This window comes from Mauremys reevesii, linkage group 10, assembly GCF_016161935.1.
Source record: "Mauremys reevesii isolate NIE-2019 linkage group 10, ASM1616193v1, whole genome shotgun sequence".
In the NCBI taxonomy this organism is placed as follows: domain Eukaryota; kingdom Metazoa; phylum Chordata; order Testudines; family Geoemydidae; genus Mauremys; species Mauremys reevesii.
Window position 1 is genome coordinate 84,783,120 of NC_052632.1, and position 18,768 is coordinate 84,801,887.

The 18,768-nt window shown below is 48.5% G+C and overlaps 1 protein-coding gene across 1 annotated transcript in view; it reads left to right on the forward strand.

Moving 5' to 3' along the window:
• The first annotated feature begins 12,129 nt into the window (after positions 1-12,129).
• The window catches only part of IL21R (interleukin 21 receptor), a 47,487-nt gene continuing 40,848 nt past the window's right edge, over positions 12,130-18,768 (forward strand). The window contains exon 1 of the mRNA XM_039493113.1: positions 12,130-12,169. The gene's annotated coding sequence lies outside the window, so the exon portion shown is untranslated. The remainder of the gene's footprint in view (positions 12,170-18,768) is intronic.

Genomic DNA, 18,768 nt, shown 5'->3' on the forward strand with positions numbered 1-18,768 from the left:
GCTTGCTGCACTTCCTTACTCAGTCACAAGTAGAGGCCAGGGTGGCCCTAACACCACCTCATTAGCAGAGTGACCTGTGAGATAAGCTGCCTGCATCTCCCTAACAGAGCGGGTGTGACTGTGTTGTTCACAGATCTGTACTTTCTCCATCACACTCTGTTATCTCTGCACGTAGCATGCACTGCTGCAGACTGGGCGGGGTGGGAAACTAGCATATGTTTTTTCTAAATTCTGTTTGAACAGCAGCCAGCCTGGGATGAGATTCAGGCTGGATTCTGTCTGGGTGTGTCTGGTGCAGGCAGCGCCTCTCTGAAGCTGTAATCTGATCTTTCACGCTCTTTTGCAAATATTTATATTTAAATTCAGTGGAGCAGTTCCATCTTCAGCAGTGTAACTTCACTGATTGGAATTCTATTAGGGATTAAATCGGACCAGTCCACAAGAAGAGTCACTAGAGCAATACTTACTGCATTTGAGTAAGTTGCCTCTGAAAGCTTGAGCAGTTCAGCAGCATTATCTTTAGTTGAGTGACCAAGTGTGGCATCAAACCAAGACAAAGCAGCTCCCTTCACCAATAGACGGATGGTGTTGGAAACACCCCTTATAATCTATCTTTGGTTGGGGCTGCTCAACCCAACCACTAGCGTTCTCTGGGGTAAAAGGAAGGACTCAGTGCATAGGGATCCCTATTTCCGGCCTCCACACACAAACCACCCATTTAGCACCCAGTGTGGATGTTCTTAAATCCCGTTTCAAGTACATAAAATCAGTTTCTCTGTATTTGATTTGTTACTGAATTGAGCTACGCTGATTTCAAAAACTTTTAAATCAGTTTCAGAGTATCCACCCCAGGGGGTTACAGATTACACTGCACTGATTTAGTTAAATGGGTGCCATTTCTGCAGGTAGACTGAGCCAAAGAAATAGCTGTGTGACGCTAAAGAAGAGCGGTGGCTTTGCAGGACAACACACAGAACGCCATGAAAATGATGAAAAGGGAACAGGAAAAGAGACGATGCCCAGCCTCGTGCCTCCCTTTGCAGATGAGTCACTTCCCTAAAGCCAGTCAAGTTCAAGGTTAGATCAAGATTACAGGATACAGGCCATAGAAGTCACACAGTCAATGTCTTATTCTGTGTATGGCAGCAGGCAGGCTAGCAGTGCATAGACTACCAGGCCCAGTGTGCACCATTTAACACCCTCTGGCTGAGAAGGGCGAGTGGGCACTTGGGTCTGATGTTCTTGCTGTAAACTTCCTGGCACAGTTTGCATGTTCCTGTTTCACTGAAACAGGGGTTTGGCTGTTCACCTTCTCTGGAGATCAGGCCGTTCCTCGCCTACCCCGTTTGTTGTCCTGCATTGTAGTGACCGGGGATTCTCTCTGTGCTCCTGTGCCCCAGAGTAAGGCAGTGTCCCAACTGATCGTGTTAATGGCTTGGAGAAAATATCCAGCTGGCTGAAGGAGCTCTGAGGAGGACATGTAGAGGTAGGGTTTGGTTCCAGGTGCACTAGTGTGCTGTGCTGGGCCTGAATCAAACGGCATTACTGGCCTGCATGGAGAGGCCTGTATTTGAAAAGACAAAGAACAAAGTTGCATGTTGCTGCAGAGGGGTTTCAGCAAGCCTACCCTTGTTAACACTAACCCTGCAACCCCCTAACCCCCTACCCTTGTGAACAAGCACAGGGCTCCTGCATCCCGCTTTACACATTTGCAGTGTATTTCATTCCTGGTTTGAGAGGACATTGCGGAGCAGGTGCTTGTGCCTAGTTTTGTTTCTCAGACCCATGTGTCCTTTGGACCCAGTGCTAGTTCCAAAGCCATTATTCCTTGTTCACACATTCTGTCTGACTTTTCCTTCAGCTCCTTCCCCTCCAAACACCTCCATTCCAATTTATCATTCTTATGTTTCAGTGAAACAGGATCATGCAAAGCTGGTTCTGGAGAAAACAGGTGAGTTTCTCCAGGTAGGCGCTGCCTCTCCCCACTGCTGGGAAGCTGTAGTTCTCACAAACTACTTTGCCTTGGCAAAGGTAATACCCAGGCCTTTTATTTCCATTTGCTGGCACTGTCTCTTCAAAAAAGGCACCTGCAGTGCCAGCTCTGCTCAGTAAACAATGTTGCTTCTTTAGAAATTCACACCTGTGATGAACATCTATCTGCCTGCAGAAGCCTCCTTAGTCACAGCTCATTCCCTTTGTTCCTGGATTTTGTCTGTAGAAAAACCTTTCCAGCATGGGCTCTGCAGAATGTACAGAGACATTTCTGAAGTGTATGTTTTGAAGGCATTGGGATTGCACAAGGGCCGGGTGTTTCAAGCCATTTCCAGGGAAACGATATTCCTGCAGTAAACACACACACACACACGTACATGCACTGAGGGACAGTTCACCCACCTCTGCAGATTGTTCAGTTCAAATGCTGCATCATATGACCATTTACTGCCCAGAATTTTGCAACAGAAAAGTTTCAAAAACAGACTCTAACGAGAAACTGCTGAACTTGAATTGATATGCAAACTAGATAAATCAATTTAGGCTTAAATAGAGACTGGGAATGGCTGAGCCATTATACACATTGAATCTATTTCCCCATGTTAAGTATCCTCACAGCTTCTTGTCAAACTGTCTTAAATGTGCTATCTTGATTATCACTACAAAATTTTTTTTCTCCTGCTGACAACAGTTCATCTTAATTAATTAGCCTCTTAGAGTTGGTTGAGTAACTCCCACCTTTTCATGTTCTGTATGTATATATATCTCCTCACTATATGTTCCATTCTATGCTTCTGACGAAAGCTTATGCTCAAATAAATGTGTTAGTCTCTAAGGTGCCACAAGTCCTCCTGTTCTTTTTGCGGATACAGACTAACACGGCTGCTACTCTGAAACCTGCCCAGAATTCTATCTTTTATCCTCCTCTGCAGCGTCGCTAGCCGTACGTCAGTTCCTCCTCTTGTCACACGCAGCCCAGAAACCACGGCTCTCTGCTCTGTGGAGGCAGAGAGGGAAGTGGGGTTGAAGCTGTGCGTGAACTTGCTGACACTAAGCATGTGACATGAGCACAGTCAAGCAGTCCGGATGTCAGCAGCAGGGTCTACTTCTCAAAGCAGATTTTGCAGAAACAAAGGAAAGAGACTCGGCAGATATGGGGAGGGACACGCCTCCATGCACTCATTGTCTCTCTTCTACCCTCAGGCTCACCTGGACCCTCAGACCAGTATCCCTGTACCAGCGTTATACATGAGTCAGAAGGGCTGGGAAGTGTACTGTAGTGTTAATTCACTAGACATTGACAGCTCGTACTCTGTTAGGTCTGCTGAGGTAGGGACTCTGAGCTCATAGTCTGTTTGCATATGTCTTTGCTCTGCTCTTCTGTGGGTATCAGTGCTCTGCTTCTCCAGGTGACAGGGGAGGCTCTGGTCTCCACACCTGCCCTGCTCTGCTCTTTCTGTGTTGGAGATTCTCTCATCCAAAAACTACACCCTGCTTCCCTTTTTCAGATGAGGTCTCTAATCTGCGAGAGAGGAGGAAGGGAGAGGACAGGAGCTGATTTTCATAGCCATTGTGCTGCTCTCTCCCTCCACATCACGAGTTCATTGTTACCTTCCACACACGGAGAGTAATAACCAGCCAGCCCCTGAGCCCAGGCTCCCTTACTCAGGCCAAATTCACTGACGCCAGCAGGAGCTTAGCCTGAGGGATGCTGTGTAAAGGCATCAGGATATGGCTGTACACAAAAGCGCACCCGCCTCTCCAGGGGCTGGCCAGGCAGGTGCTTTAACAAAGACACCGTTTCTCCGCAGACTCCACGTAGCTTCTCTTTACAGATTGTGAAAGGGGCAGGAGCCATGCTGAGCGGAAGACCCCTGCCATGTGGACGGCCTTGGAGAAAAGAAACAGCTTTTGGGTCCTGACCATGGGGCTGACAGCTGGGGCTCATTAAGGAGAAGCCACAAGTTGTGCAGTAGGTGAACTAGCTCCTCTGGGCTGTCCTCTCCCCCGTGCTGCAAGCGGGAGCATGGCCCGTGAGCCCCCCGCTGTACAGGGAGCTGTCAGTGGGCAATGGCCCTGCTGGCCATTCTTTACGCTATGAAAGGAGATTGTAACAGCACTGGATGCTGCTGCCAGCCTGTCTTTAAAGGGGCACCACGGTGGCCCTATTGCAGCCCCATCTTTGTGTCCCCCTGTGTGACAGGCCCTGTGGTGCACAGATCCGGCCAGGCCTTTGCAGGGCAGGGTAGCTGCCCGAGAGCACATGCCCATTCCCTCACTCCTTCCTGTGCTCCCATGCACATGTGCACAGCCTCTAGGAGAGCACGTGGGGTTTGTTCCCCGGGCTGGAAGGGGACGGAGCCAGTGACTAACGTGCAGCTGGGACTTTCCCACATGCTGCCATTTCCCCAGCTCTGAGGCATGGGGAATTTACCGTGGGCTGGGGGCGATGGGTGGAGGCAGCCTCTCACCACTTCAAGCATGGCTGGTTTTGTTTGTACTAAGCCACCCACCTGGCAGCGGGGGTTACAACATGCTGTCAGGAAAGCACAAAGGTGCCTGTTGTGGGGAGAATTTCCATACCTGGCTCAATATTGTAACTAGGCCCTGGCCATCTGGCACATGCTGGCTCTCGCCAGGGTCGTGCAGCAATTCACCACGACAGCAGGGCGAACCTCCGCTACTCCTGCCACCGCAGCACAACGCCTGGCCCTGGCCAGATTAGAACCTGGCCAGCTCCGATTCCTCCCAGCAGAGGGCACTAGGCGACTGCGTCTCTAGCAGGCTCACGCTTGCACAAGCCTTTCAGGGCATCTAAAAGCAGGATGCCCGGGAGCCCTGGGGGGGTGCACAGGGGGTCTCAGTGCAGGCCACAGCCCTACCAGAACATCAAGGGGCCCATGCTGGGGTGGGGTGGGGTGGGGGGAAATGTGCGGAACATGCTCCATGTTCTCTTCAGCCCAGAGGGAACCGGCCACACTAGGGCGACAGCTTCAGGGAGCGAAGGACTTGTTCCCCCCGGCCGGGAGGGTAGGGGCAGGGGCAGCTCCAGGCCCCAGCACGCCAAGCTCGTGCTTGGGGCGGCACGCCGCGGGGGGCACTCTGCCGGTCGCCGGGAGGGCGGCAGGCGGCTCCGTGGGCCTCCCGCAGGCGTGGAGGGTCCGCTGGTCCCGTGGCTTTGGTGGAGCATCCGCAGGCACGTCTGCGGGAGGTCCACTGGAGACGCGGGACCGGCGACCGGCAGAGCGCCCCCTGCAGCGTGCCGCCGTGCTTGGGGCGGCGAAATCGCTAGAGCCGCCCCTGGGTAGGGGTTTGGGCTCGTAGCTCGACTTTGTACTCCCTACAAACCCAGTCTGTGGCCTGATCCCGAGAGATGCTGAGTACTCATCACTAACGCGTCTTCTGAACTCCTGCTCAGTCCAGAGATGGCAGCAGCAGACTCCCCTCCTACCACAGTTCAGCCCTTGCAGTTACCTGCATCACTAAATACTGTCTTAGCTCTTCTCCCTGAGGCTTGGAGAGCCTAGATCTTGTACCCTGTACCTGTAATGTCCCTACACATACTCACCTGCAAAGGGGTCGTGCTGGCCTCTTCCTTAGCTGTATCACACCTCATGTATGTATGTCACTTTCCATTTCTGAATGCTTGGATCATGTGGGGAGGGGAAGGGATGTGAAAGCTGTGCTGTATGGAGCCACTTTTCTCCCAGCCACAAGCCAGCAAAGAGCCCATCCAGACCTCTTCCTTATTCCACTGAGGCCCTTGTTCAGAGCCCATGTCAATGCTGCAGATGGATCCCCAGCCCCTGATTTCTGTATGGTCAGGAGACTGACCATATCCACTGCTGGCACTGTGGGGTAAGGACTACTTTCCCTCATGCTAGGTGGTGGCTGGCACCATTCCACACCATACAATTACATGAATTATTTAGACTATTCCAACAGTTTGACAGTTTCGTACCTTTCAGGCTCTTGCCCGTTCTGACTTCCTCTCCACTGAGGCAGCTGCAGCAACACTGAAGTGACTGGATTTTACTGCTCAGTGCAATACGCTTTCCCTAGAGCAATAGTTCCATGTGTAAACTGTTCTCCGTCTTTACTCCAGGAAACCTGCTCATCTCCAGCCAGCTCCAGCGACGGCCTAACAAATAATCACCTTCAGAAATCAATACTGTCTGGCGAGGTTTGAAAGCTGCAGTTGACACAGCAAATGGCCATGTAGCCAGCTTACCCTGCAGGAGTCTGCCTCCAGGCTGCAGGTTGCTGCAGGGCAGGATCAGCATAGACAGTTCTTCAAGTCCCTGCACACAGCCATTCCACTGGAAGTCTGTCCACTGGTGCGCTCCTGTCCACCATTGTCAGAGTTTGCCCCCTAGTGGTACCCATTGGGGCGGCAGGTGTGCCCCCGTCCCCCACTGCCTCGCTCACTCAGCACAGACATAAAGGGCAGAGCCGCCCCGGCTTCCCTCAGTTCCTTCCTACTGCCCGTGACAGTTGTTAGAGCTCCCGTTCTACAGTGTGAGTGCTGCCTTTCTCAAGGAGCTACTGTAGCTCGTCCCCGGCGTTGTTACAGAGGAGTCGGTCTCGTTTAATTAGCTTAGTTTTAAAAAGAAAATTGTTTGTTTGTCACAAGCTCTCGTCTGGGTAGCGGTGTCACTGCCAGAGTTAGGCCCGTTCTCTGGGCTTCAGGCCCTGTCACTCTTTAAGCAAACCTATGCAGATTAGTGACTTGCACCCCAGCTGCCTTACGGGCGTGGCAGAGGCTACGTGAAGGACACATGCAGTATCTGTAAGGGGTTCAAGCCCTGATCCAAAAAGGGCAGGGCGCCCACACTTAAGTACCTGCTATTGGAATTGGCTTTCGGCCCTCCATTGGAGCCATCCGGCTCAGTGTGGTGCCAAGTGCCTCTGCATCGTTCAGCCGTGCTCCTCTGGCCCTGTCAGTACCGCAAGGCAGACCAGTTTCACCAGTGCCAAAGAAGAGGTACCGCAAGTCATCTAAGGACTCCGTACAGGGCATATCAACATCCGAGGTGAAGAGGTCAAGCTCTACCAAGGACTCAAGGGTGCACTCAGAAAGGAGGCATCCTCAGAGCACACCTCAAAACCAGGGAGTTTGTTGACTCCAGACCCTACTTCAGGTCTGTTGAAACCAGCTCCCGAAGGGCCAGCTCTATCCCTGTCACCTCAGGTCCAATGGCACAGGAGCAGAACATTGCCCCAGCACCCTCTGCTTGTGAAGCATCTGCAACTGTGAGAATGTTGCTGAATCTCTTGGTACCACTTTCCCTGGGAATTCAAGATTCTCCCCTGGCATCAGCACCGAAGGTAGCAATGCTCACAGCTTCACCTCTGCGCTGTGTGGGACCCTTGGGTTCTGCTATTAAGGTACCGATTTAAAACAGTTCCATCCAGGGGAAAGCCACAGATGGTCTTGCCAGTACCCCTTTCTTTGGCATTGGGGCCACCTCTCTGGTACTGATGGGGACGGCTCCTCCATGGTCTGAAGAAGCAGACTCTTCTCCTCTGCAGTCCAAAGTGGGTTTCTAGGGGTCTCAGCCTGAACACACTTGGCAACCTGCCCCCCTTGATTTCAGCCTCAATTCCAGAATGGAGCATACCACTGGGACCCAGGATCCATACTCAGTTGGAGACCAGGGCCGTTTCAGTGGCCCTTGGGGAACCCGTGAGGGTTCCCCTTCAGTCAAGAGCATCCTCACATCCTGCTCCCTCTGCTGGTCATCAGGAACATCGATGCCATGAGCAGCCAACCCTCGGTACTGAGCTCAGCATTGTGCAGGATCAGGACCTGTCTCACAGGCTACCCACAGAGGAATTGGAACAGGATCAGCCCTGAGAACCATTGGCATCCTCTTCCTCATCCTGATGAAGCTGTTGTGGTGGCACCTATGTCCTCGCCACCAGATGATTACAACGCCTGTCAGGAGCTCTTAGGAAGGATGGCTGTGGCTCTGGACATCCATCCAGAGGAGGGCCAGGAAAAGTCCCACGGGCTTGTGGACATTTTGACATCAGCAGTTCAGCTGAGGGTAGCTCTGCTTATTAACAAGGTTATTCTAGAACCTACCAAAGTTCTTTGCAGACCCCAGCAAGCCTGCCACCTCCTGCGAAAGGGGCAGAAAGGAGGTACTATGTCCCTTTTCAGGGTTCAAACCTTTTTCCAACCATCCCCCTTGGAGCTCCCTGGTAATACCTGCAGTTAATGAAAGGGAGAGGCAGGATCACCAGGCATCAACACTGAAGAACAAGGAAGCTAGGAAACTAGACTTGTTCAGAAGGAAGTTATTCCACAAGAGGGTTACAGATTCGTATTGTGAATCAGCTGCCATGATTCTATCCTGTGGGATGCAATTTCAGAGATTAAGGACAGCTCCTAGATGACATACGTTGGTTTCTCTGCAGGCTGGTCTAATCGCAGCTGACTCTGCAGCTTGCTGCATGGCCTTTGCCATTGCTATGCGACGGTCTACATGGTTGCAATCTTCTGGTCTCCCTGCAGAGGTAAAACAAACAATCCAAGACCTCCCCTTTGAAGGGCCATTGCTTTTCTCGGGAAAGACTGACGAGACTATGCATAGTCTAAAGGACTCCAGAGTGACTCTGAATACCCTGGGGATTTACACTTCAGCAGCAAAAAGGAAGACCTTCTATCCTCACCAGACCCAGTGATTCCCGGAGTTTGTTCCTCGAGTCGAGGACCTACCAAGGAGGGGTAGAGGTTACAAGAGACATCCACCACCCCACTGTGCCCCTGCAGCTGCCAGTTCATCAAGGCAGGCTGCATCCTCCAAGAGCACATTTTGAGGGACTGGTCAAGGACAGAGTACCCGTTCCATGAGTTCCAGATTTCCTTCACCAGTTTTTGCAAACCACCTGTCCCACTTCTGACATGCTTGGGCTCACATCACCACCGATCAGTGCAGTTTAAGCCCAGTGGAAGTGGGATGCAACCTTCAGTTTCTTTCCATCTCCACTTCCATCCCCCTTCCCTGTCCCTTTTCGGGGACACCTCTCATGAAGCTGTGTTGCTGAGAGAAATCTAATCACTTCTTCTTATAGGAGCTATAGAAGATGTCCCTCCATTGCTCAGGGAAAAGAGGTTTTATACCTGTTACTTCCTGATCCTGGGAGCAAACGGGGATCTCAGGCCTATTTTAGACCTGAAAGAGTTAAATGGGTCCCTAAAAAAAAAATCAAAATTCTGGATGGTCACTCTAGCTTCCATTACTCCTTCCCTGGAGCCAGGGCACTGGTATGCTGCTCTCAGCTTAACAGACACTTACTTCCACTTGGCAATTCATCAGAGCCACAGAAAGTTTCTCAGATTCACAGTCAATGGGTTCCCATGATCAGTTCACAGTGCTGCCCTTTGATCTGACAGCTGCCCCTCATGTATTCACAAAGTGTCTGCTGGGGGTAGCAGCAGGAGGCCATATCTTCCCTTACCTGGATGACTGGCTAATAAGAGGTCCTTCAAGGGCACAGGTGTTGTCCAGAGTAGATATAATCCCGTCCACATTCAGTGCATTCAGCCTGCTGATCAACACAGAGAAATCTGTCCTGTCTCTGGTACAGAAAATAGAATTGATTAGAGCAGTTCTGGGTTCCATGACAGCCAAGGCCTTCCTTCCACCAGAAAAGTTTCAGACAGTGCAAAGCATCATTCTAGACATAAAGACTTAACACCTCACAAATCCTGAATCTTGGCAGGGGTTAGGCGCGATTACCCTTGCGGTTCTTCCTGCCCCTGTGGTTCTATCGTTTTATGGTTCTATGATAAGAAGCTGTTTGATGGCACATGGCAGCATGAATTTATGTAGTCCAATATGACAGACTATGTTTCAGAGAGCTCAGAGCTGGCCAGCCAAGGTGTATTCACTGAGGAAGCACCATATGGATGTGATAGTTCAGATTATTAGTCGAGTCTTACCCTCCCTAGATGGTAGACAGATCCTGCCACTATTAGCAAGGGAGTTCCCCTCACCCTGCCTCAACTATCTCTCATCTTAGTCACAGATGCCTCTGACTTGGGCTAGGGGGCTCATTTGGGTCTCATGCAGACTCAAGGTTTCTGGTCTCCCCAAGATCTCAGCCTGCATATAAACGTCAGGGAATTGCGAGCAATCCGATTAGCTTGCATGGTGTTTTTTCCACACAGCAAGAGAAAGGGCTTGTTGGTTCTGACTGACAATACAATGGCTGTGTTTTATGTAAACAAATGAGGAGAAGCCCAATCTTTGCTGCTGTGTTGGAAAACAATTCTATTTTGGGACTTCTGCATTGCCAATTCTATACCTCTGAAAGCAGCTTATCTTCCAGGGATCCAGAATACTCTGGCAAACTGCCTAAGAAGACCGTTTATCAATCACCATGACTGATCCCTTCAGCTGGACATAGCAAGGTCCATTTTCTAGCTCTGGGAAACTCCCCAAGTGGATGTATTTGCAAGAAAACACAACAGAGTCACCAGTTTTGCTCCCAAGCAGGCCAAAGCCTGGCTTCATTAATGGATGTTTTTCAACTGATGTCGTCAGATGATCTTCTGTATGCTTTTCCTGCTACCCAGCTCCTGCCCAGAGTTCTGTGCAAAATAAAGCAGGTCAAGGCACAAGCAGAATCCTGCACTTAGGTCCGCTACAGGCTGGGGGCCGACTGGCTAAGCAGCAGTTCTGCAGAAAAGGACCTGGGGATTATAGTGGATGAAAAGTTGGATATGAGTCAGCAGGGTGCCCTCGTTGCCAAGAAGGCCAACGGCATATTGGGCTGTATTAGTAGGAGCATTGCCAGCAGATCAAGGGAAGTGATTATTCCCCTCTGTTCGGCATTGATGAGGCCACACCTGGAGTATGGTGTCCAGTTTTGGTCCCCCCAATACAGAAGGGTTGTGGACAAATTGGAGAGAGCCCAGCGGAGGGCAACAAAAATGATCAGGGGGCTGGGGCACATGACTTACGAGGAGAGACTGAGGAAACGGGTTATTTAGTCTGCAGAAGAGAAGAGTGAGGGGGGATTTGATAGCAGCCTTCAACTTTGAGTTTGAGTGGGAGAGTTCCCATTGGAGGAGCAGGTATTTGTATTTGCATCTGTCTTTGTGTATTTGCATCTGTCTTTGTAGTGCTTGTATCTATCCGCAGGGGCAGACTGCTGAGCGGGCAGCCAAGCCCTGAGTAGGGGGCGGAGCTAGGCTGAGGAGGGGCCTATAAAAGCGGCCGCCCAGCCAGGCAGCGGCACAGCTGCGAGCAGCGGCACGGGAGCCGGCCAACAGGGCTGCTAACAGGGGAGTTTGAGTGGGAGTTTACAGGGGGCGGCGGAAGGGGGCGGCACCGTGTTTCCTGTGTTCCCCAGGTAGGAACACCGAGCGAGGCCGAGACAGCAGCAGCCATGAGCCAAGCAGCAGAGGTTACACCGAGGATGAGAGCATGCAGCAGCTGCGGTATGTACATGGTCCTAGCGGGGGACCCAGAACAGTACTATGTATGCATGAAGTGCCGCCTAATAGAGCTGCTGGAGGAAAAGATCCAGGGTCTAGAGCTGCAGGTAGAAACCCTGGTAGAGCATAGAAGGGGGTTCGAGCAGCTGATGGAGCAATGGCAAGCAGTGGCTGAAGGGGAATGCCCAGGAGTACAGGGGGAAGCAGGGGCTAAGGCCAGTGAGGGGGGACTGCCAGATGAGGAATATGGGCAGTGGAAGCATGTGACCGTGAGAAGCAGGAAGGGGAAACGGAGAGCCAGTGAGGGAGAAATAGAGCTAAGGAACAGGTTTGAAGGTTTGGAGAATGAGGAAGGGGTACAGCAGGTGGTAGCTGACGGTGGGAGGGCAAGGAAAAAGAGAAGAGCGGCCAGTCCGATAGAAAGAGGGGAGGGGTCGATGGAGGCAGCACCAAGTTTGGGCCCAGGGAGGATGCAGGATGGCTTAAGGGGAACCACAAGGGATGATAGGAATGGAAGGAGCTTGCAACCAGGGGGGACGGAGGATAGGTTAGAGGACCGCACTGTCCCCAGGCAAAGGCAGGTCTATCTGATTGGGGATTCTATACTGAGAAGGTTGGACAGGCCTGTGACCAGGGCCGATCCAGAGAACAGAAGGGTGTGCTGTCTACCGGGCGCTAAAATACGGGATGTGGACCTGAGGTTGAAAAGGATCCTAAGAGGAGCAGGTAAGAACCCGTTGATCATCCTTCATGTAGGAACAAATGACACGGCTAGATTCTCGCTAGAGAGGATCAAGGGAGACTATGCCAGGCTGGGTAAGACGCTCAAGGAAATTGAGGCTCAGGTGATCTTCAGTGGGATTCTACCTGTCCCTAGGGAAGGGCGCCAAAGGGGTGACAAGATCGTGACAATAAATAGTTGGCTGAAGGAGTGGTGTTACAAGGAGGGCTTTGGGATGTATGGGCACTGGGAGGCTTTCGGGGACAGAGAACTGTTCTCACGGGATGGGCTCCACCTGAGTAGGGAAGGAAGTAGAATTCTAGGAGGGAGGCTGGCTCATCTGATTAAAAGAGCTTTAAACTAGACATTGGGGGGAGACAGTTGGGAGAGGTCCAGGTACTCTCCACGCCAAATTTATACATTGGGAGTGAGAACAACAGGATAACAACAGATATAGCCAGAGGGGGACAGTTAGGTATAAGGAAGAGGGGGGGGGGACAGATACTAGATTGACAGGTCATACTGGTAGTACTGTGTCCCTACCAAGTTGGGTGAAAAGGGTGAGAGGAGCCAAACAGCAAAAATTAGGATGTTTGTTCACCAATGCGAGAAGCTTAGGTAACAAAATGGAGGAATTGGAGCTCCTGGTCCGGGAATTGAAACCGGATATCGTAGGAATAACCAAAACATGGTGGAACGGTAGTCATGACTGGAGTACAGGTATGGAAGGGTATGTGCTGTTTAGGAAAGACCGAAACAAAGGTAAAGGTGGGGGAGTAGCATTGTATGTCAATAATGAGGTGAAATGTAACAAAATAACTAGCAATGCAATGGATAATACAGAGTCTGTTTGGGCAATGGTGACATTGGGGAAGAAAACTACTAGAGCCTCTCCTGGGATAGTGATTGGGGTGTGCTATAGACCGCCGGGATCTAGCCTGGATATGGATAGAGAGCTCTTTAATGTTTTTAAGGAGGTAAATACTAATAGGAACTGTGTGATCATGGGAGACTTTAACTTCCCGGATATAGATTGGGAAACAAATGCTAGTAATAATAATAGGGCTCAGCTTTTCCTAGACGTGATAGCTGATGAATTCCTTCATCGAGTAGTTGCTGAACCGACGAGGGGGGATGCCATTTTAGATCTGATTTTGGTGAGTAACGAGGACCTTGTTGAGGAAATAGTTGTAGGGGACAACCTTGGCTCGAGCGATCATGAGCTAATTCATTTCAAAATAAATGGAAGGATAAACAAAATTGCATCTGAGACTAAGGTTTACAATTTCAAAAGGGCTAACTTTACTAAATTAAGGCGACTAGTTAGGGAAGTGGATTGGACTGACATATTTAGGGATCTAAAGGCGGAAGACGCCTGGGGTTACTTCAGGTTGAAGTTGCAGGAGCTGTCAGAGGCCTGTATCCCAAGAAAGGGAAAACAGTTCGTAGGTAGCAGTTTTAGACCGAGCTGGATGAGCAAGCGTCTCAGAGGGGTGATTAAGAAAAAACAGAAAGCGTACAAGGACTGGAAAATGGGAGGGATCAGCAAAGAAACCTACCTTATTGAGGTCAGAGGGTGTAGGGAAGCAGTGAGAAAGGCAAAGAGCCGGGTGGAGATGGACCTAGCGAAGGGGATTAAAACCAATAGCAAAAGGTTTTTTAGCCATATAAATAGGAAGAAAACCAAGAAGGAAGAAGTGGGACCGCTTAAAACTTTAAACGGAGTGGAGATTAGGGACAATCTTGGCATGGCACAATATCTAAACGAATATTTTGCCTCGGTCTTTAATGGGGCTAATGAAGGGCTAAGGAATAGTGGTAGAGGGACTGACGGGAATGAAGATATGGGGGTAGACATTACGGTATCTGAGGTAGAAGCCAAACTTGAACAGCTTAACGGAAGTAAATCAGGGGGCCCAGATAATCTTCATCCTAGAATATTAAGGGAATTGGCGAGTGAAATTGCAAGCCCGTTAGCGATGATTTTTAATAAATCTCTAAACTCGGGGGTTGTACCATTTGACTGGAGATTAGCTAATATAGTTCCTATATTCAAGAAGGGGAAAAAAAGTGACCCAGGTAACTACAGGCCTGTTAGTTTAACATCTGTAGTATGCAAAGTCATGGAAAAATTTTTAAAGGAGAGAGTGATTACGGACCTTGAGGCCGATGGCAACTGGGACAAATTACAGCATGGTTTTACGAAAGGTAGATCGTGCCAAACCAACCTGATCTCCTTCTTTGAGAAAGTAACAGATTTTTTAGACAAGGGAAATGCGGTGGATCTAATATATCTTGATTTCAGTAAGGCGTTTGATACGGTACCGCACGAGGAATTACTGGTTAAATTGGAAAAGATGGGGATCAAAATGAAAATCCAGAGGTGGATAAGGAGCTGGTTAAAGGGGAGACTGCAGAGGGTCGTATTGAAGGGTGATCTGTCGGGTTGGAGTGGGGTTACCAGTGGAGTTCCTCAAGGTTCGGTTTTGGGTCCGATTTTATTTAATCTATTTATCGCTGACCTCGGAACCAAAAATAGGAGTGGGCTGATAAAGTTTGCGGATGACACCAAGTTGGGAGGTATTGCCAATTCGGAAAAGGATCGGGATATCCTCCAGGGAGATTTGGATGACCTTGTAAACTGGAGTATTAGTAACAGGATGAAATTCAATAATGAGAAGTGTAAGGTTATGCATTTAGGGATGACTAACAAGAATTTTAGTTATAAGCTGGGGACACACCAGTTGGAAGTAACGGAGGAGGAGAAGGACCTAGGAGTCCTGGTTGATCGTAGGATGACTATGAGTAGGCAATGTGATGTGGTTAAAAAGCTAATGCGGTCTTGGGATGCATTAGGCGAGGTATTTCTAGTAGAGATAAGGAGGTGCTAGTCCCGTTATATAAGGTGTTGGTGAGACCTCATTTGGAGTATTGTGTGCAGTTTTGGTCTCCCATGTTTAAGAAGGATGAATTCAAACTGGAACGGGTACAAAGAAGGGCCACTAGAATGATCCGAGGAATGGAAAGCCTGTCGTATGAAAGGAGACTTGAGGAGCTCGGTTTGTTTTCCTTAACCAAAAGAAGGATAAGAGGAGATATGATTGCACTCTTTAAATATATCAGAGGGATAAATACCAGGGAAGGAGAGGAATTATTTCAGGTCACTGCTAATGTGGACACGAGGACAAACGGATATAAATTGTCAGTCAGGAAATTTAGGCTTGAAATTAGACGAAGGTTTCTAACCATCACAGGAGTGCAATTCTGGAACAGCCTACCGAGGGAAACAGTGGGGGCGAAGGACCTCCATGACTTTAAGATTAAGCTGGATAAGTTTATGGAGGGGATGGTATGATAGGATAACAGGTTTAGTCAATAGGTCAATAACGTGCCACACTGGTAATTAGTACAAAGGGTCAATGTTGGGATATTGCCGGTACATGTAGGTACCAATGACATAGGGAAGGAGTAGGAGAGAGTCCTGGAAGCCAAATTTAGGCTGCTAGAAGAGAGAGAAATGGCAGAGCTTCAGAGTCTCAATGCGTGGATGACGATGGTGGTGAGAGAGGAGGGTTCACGTTCATTTAGAACTGGGGAAAGTTCTGGGGGAGAGGAGATACCAGAGAGATGGAGGGCTCCACCACAAAGTGGAAACCAGATTGCTGGCGCTAAACATTAAAAAAAAAAAAGCAGTTTTTTTACTAGGTGATGGGGTGATGGGACTGATGCAGAGCTGCAGCGAAGGATCGAGGACACAGACTTCTTCTTAGGAGAGTCTGATGATAAGAGAATCCAGGTTATAGTCAGGAGCGGAATCATAAAAAGAATCTGGCACATCAGAAAAAGGCAGCTAAATAACAGGGACAAGTTTTTAAGCTTGTACACAAATGAAGGACAGAACAGGCCGTGCAGGGGAGGAGCACTATATATGTTAAAGAAAGTGTAGATTCAAATGAAGTTGGATAGAAATTTCATGCTCTAGTAAAAATATAACATTAGGGATCTATTATCGACCACCTGACCAGGACAGTAATAGTGATGATGAAATGCTAAGGGAAATTAGAGAGGCTATCAAAATTAAGAACCCAATAATAGTGGGGGATTTCATTATCCCCCATATTGACTGGGAAACATTTCACTTCAGGAAATGCGAACCCACAAGGGGCGAGGCGACTTAGAGATATCCTGGGAGTGTGGCAGGGAGCTGGTCCAAGAGGTAACTAGCAGGACCCGCTGGAAATAGTGACCATAATACAATAGCATTCAACATAAGAACATCCCAACTGCCCAACACTGTAAAGTTAAAAGGTACATTGACTAAAGTGAAATAATAGAGGCCCAACTTCAATGTATACCCCAAATTAAGAAAAACTGTCACCATGTAAAAGAAGCAGTGAAGATAAAAAGACTTAGAGTGTAATAAGAAAAGCCAAAGAGGAGTTTGAAGAACGGCTAGCCAAAAACTCCAAAGGTAATAACAAAATGTTTTTAAGTACATCAGAAGCAGGAAGCCTGCTAAACAACCAGTGGGGCCCCCTGACGATGAAAAAAACAAAAGGAGCGCTAAAGATGATAAAGTCAGAGAAACTAAATGGATTCGAGATTCCCAAACCTGAGCTGGCTTTTGTAGGTGACAAATCTGAGGAACTGTCACAGATTGAAGTGTCAGTAGAGGAGGTTTTGGAATTAATTGATAAACTCAACATTAACAAGTCACTGACCAGATGGCATTCACCCAAGAGTTCTGAAAGAACTCAAATGTGAACTATTAACTAAGGTTTGTAACCTGTCCTTTAAATCAATGACTGGAAGTTAGCTAATGTGCAAATTAGTTGAAACAATAGTAAAGAATAAAATTGTCAGACACATAGAAAAACATAAACTCTTGAGCAATAGTCAACATGGTTTCTGTAAAGAAATCGTGTCTTACTAATCTATTAGAGTTCTTTGAAGGGGCAACAAACATGTGGACAAGGGGATCCAGTGGACATAGTGTATAAATTAAGCTGTCATGGGATAAAAGGAAAGGTCCTTTCATGGATTGAGAACTGGTTAAAGGACAGGGACAAAGGGTAGGAATTAATGGTAAATTCTCAGAATGGAGAGGGTAACTAGTGGTGTTCCCCAGGGTCAGTCCTAGGACCAATCCTATTCAATTTATTCATAAATGATCTGGAGAAGTTTGCAGATGATACTAAACTACTCAAGATAGTTAAGACCAAAGCAGATTGTGAAGAACTTCAACAAGATCTCACAAAACTAAGTGATTGGGCAACAAAATGGCAAATGAAATTTAATGTGGATAAATGTAAAGTAATGCACATTGGAAAAATAACCCCAACTATACATACAACATGATGGGGGCTATTTTAGCTACACGAGTCAGGAAAAAGATCTTGGAGTTATCGTGGATAGTTCTCTGAAGATGTCCATGCAGTGTGCAGAGGCGGTCAAAAAGCAAACAGGATGTTAGGAATCATTAAAAGGGGATAGAGAATAAGACTGAGAATATATTATTGCCCTATATAAATCCCATGGTACGCCCACATCTCGAATACTGTGTACAGATGTGGTCTCCTCACCTCAAAAAGATATTCTAGCACTAGATGAGGAAAGATTAAAGAGGCTAGGACTCTTCAGTTTGGAAAAGAGAAGACTAAGGGGGGACATGATAGAGGTATATAAAATCATGAGTGATGTTGAGAAAGTGGATAAGGAAAAGTTATTTACTTATTCACATAATACAAGAACTAATTAATAGGCAGCAGGTTTAAAACAAATGACTATAACAATGTTTAAAAGGGACTAATGGCTATTAGCCAGGATGGGTAAGAATGGTGTCCCTAGCCTCTGTTCGTCAGAGGATGGAGATGGATGGCAGGAGAGAGATCATTTGATCATTGCCTGTTAGGTTCACTCCCTCAGGGGCACCTGGCATTGGCCACTGTCGGTAGACAGATACTGGGCTAGATGGACCTTTGGTCTGACCCGGTACGGCCTTTCTTATGTTCTTATGTTCTTATTGTTAGCCTTTTCCAGAGGGTCTGGCTGGAGAGTCTTGCCCACATGCTCGGGGTTCAGCTGATCGCCATATTTGGGGTCGGGAAGGAATTTTCCTCCAGGGTAGATTGGCAGTGGCCCTGGAGGTTTTTCGCCTTTCTCTGAAGCATGGGGCAGGGGTCACTTGCTGGTGGATTATCTGCTACTTGAAGTCTTTAAATCATGATTTGGAGCATTCAACAGCAGAGTCAAGGGAGAGAATTAGTTCAGGAGTGGGTGGATCGGCTTATGTGGCCTGCATCTTGCAGGAGGTCAGACTAGATGATCATAATGGTCCCTTCTGATCTTGAATTCTATGATTCAATGATTCTAACTATCTGAAGGGGGGTTCCAAAGAGGATGGAGCTCGGCTGTTCTCAGTGGTGGCAGATGACAGAACAAGGAGCAATGGTCTCAAGTTGCAGTGGGGGAGATCTAGGTGGGATATTAGGAAACACTATTTCACTAGGAGGGTGGTGAAGCACTGGAGTGGGTTACCTAGGGAGGTGGTGGAATCTCCTTCCTTAGAGGTTTTTAAGTCCTGGCTTCACAAAGCCCTGTCTGG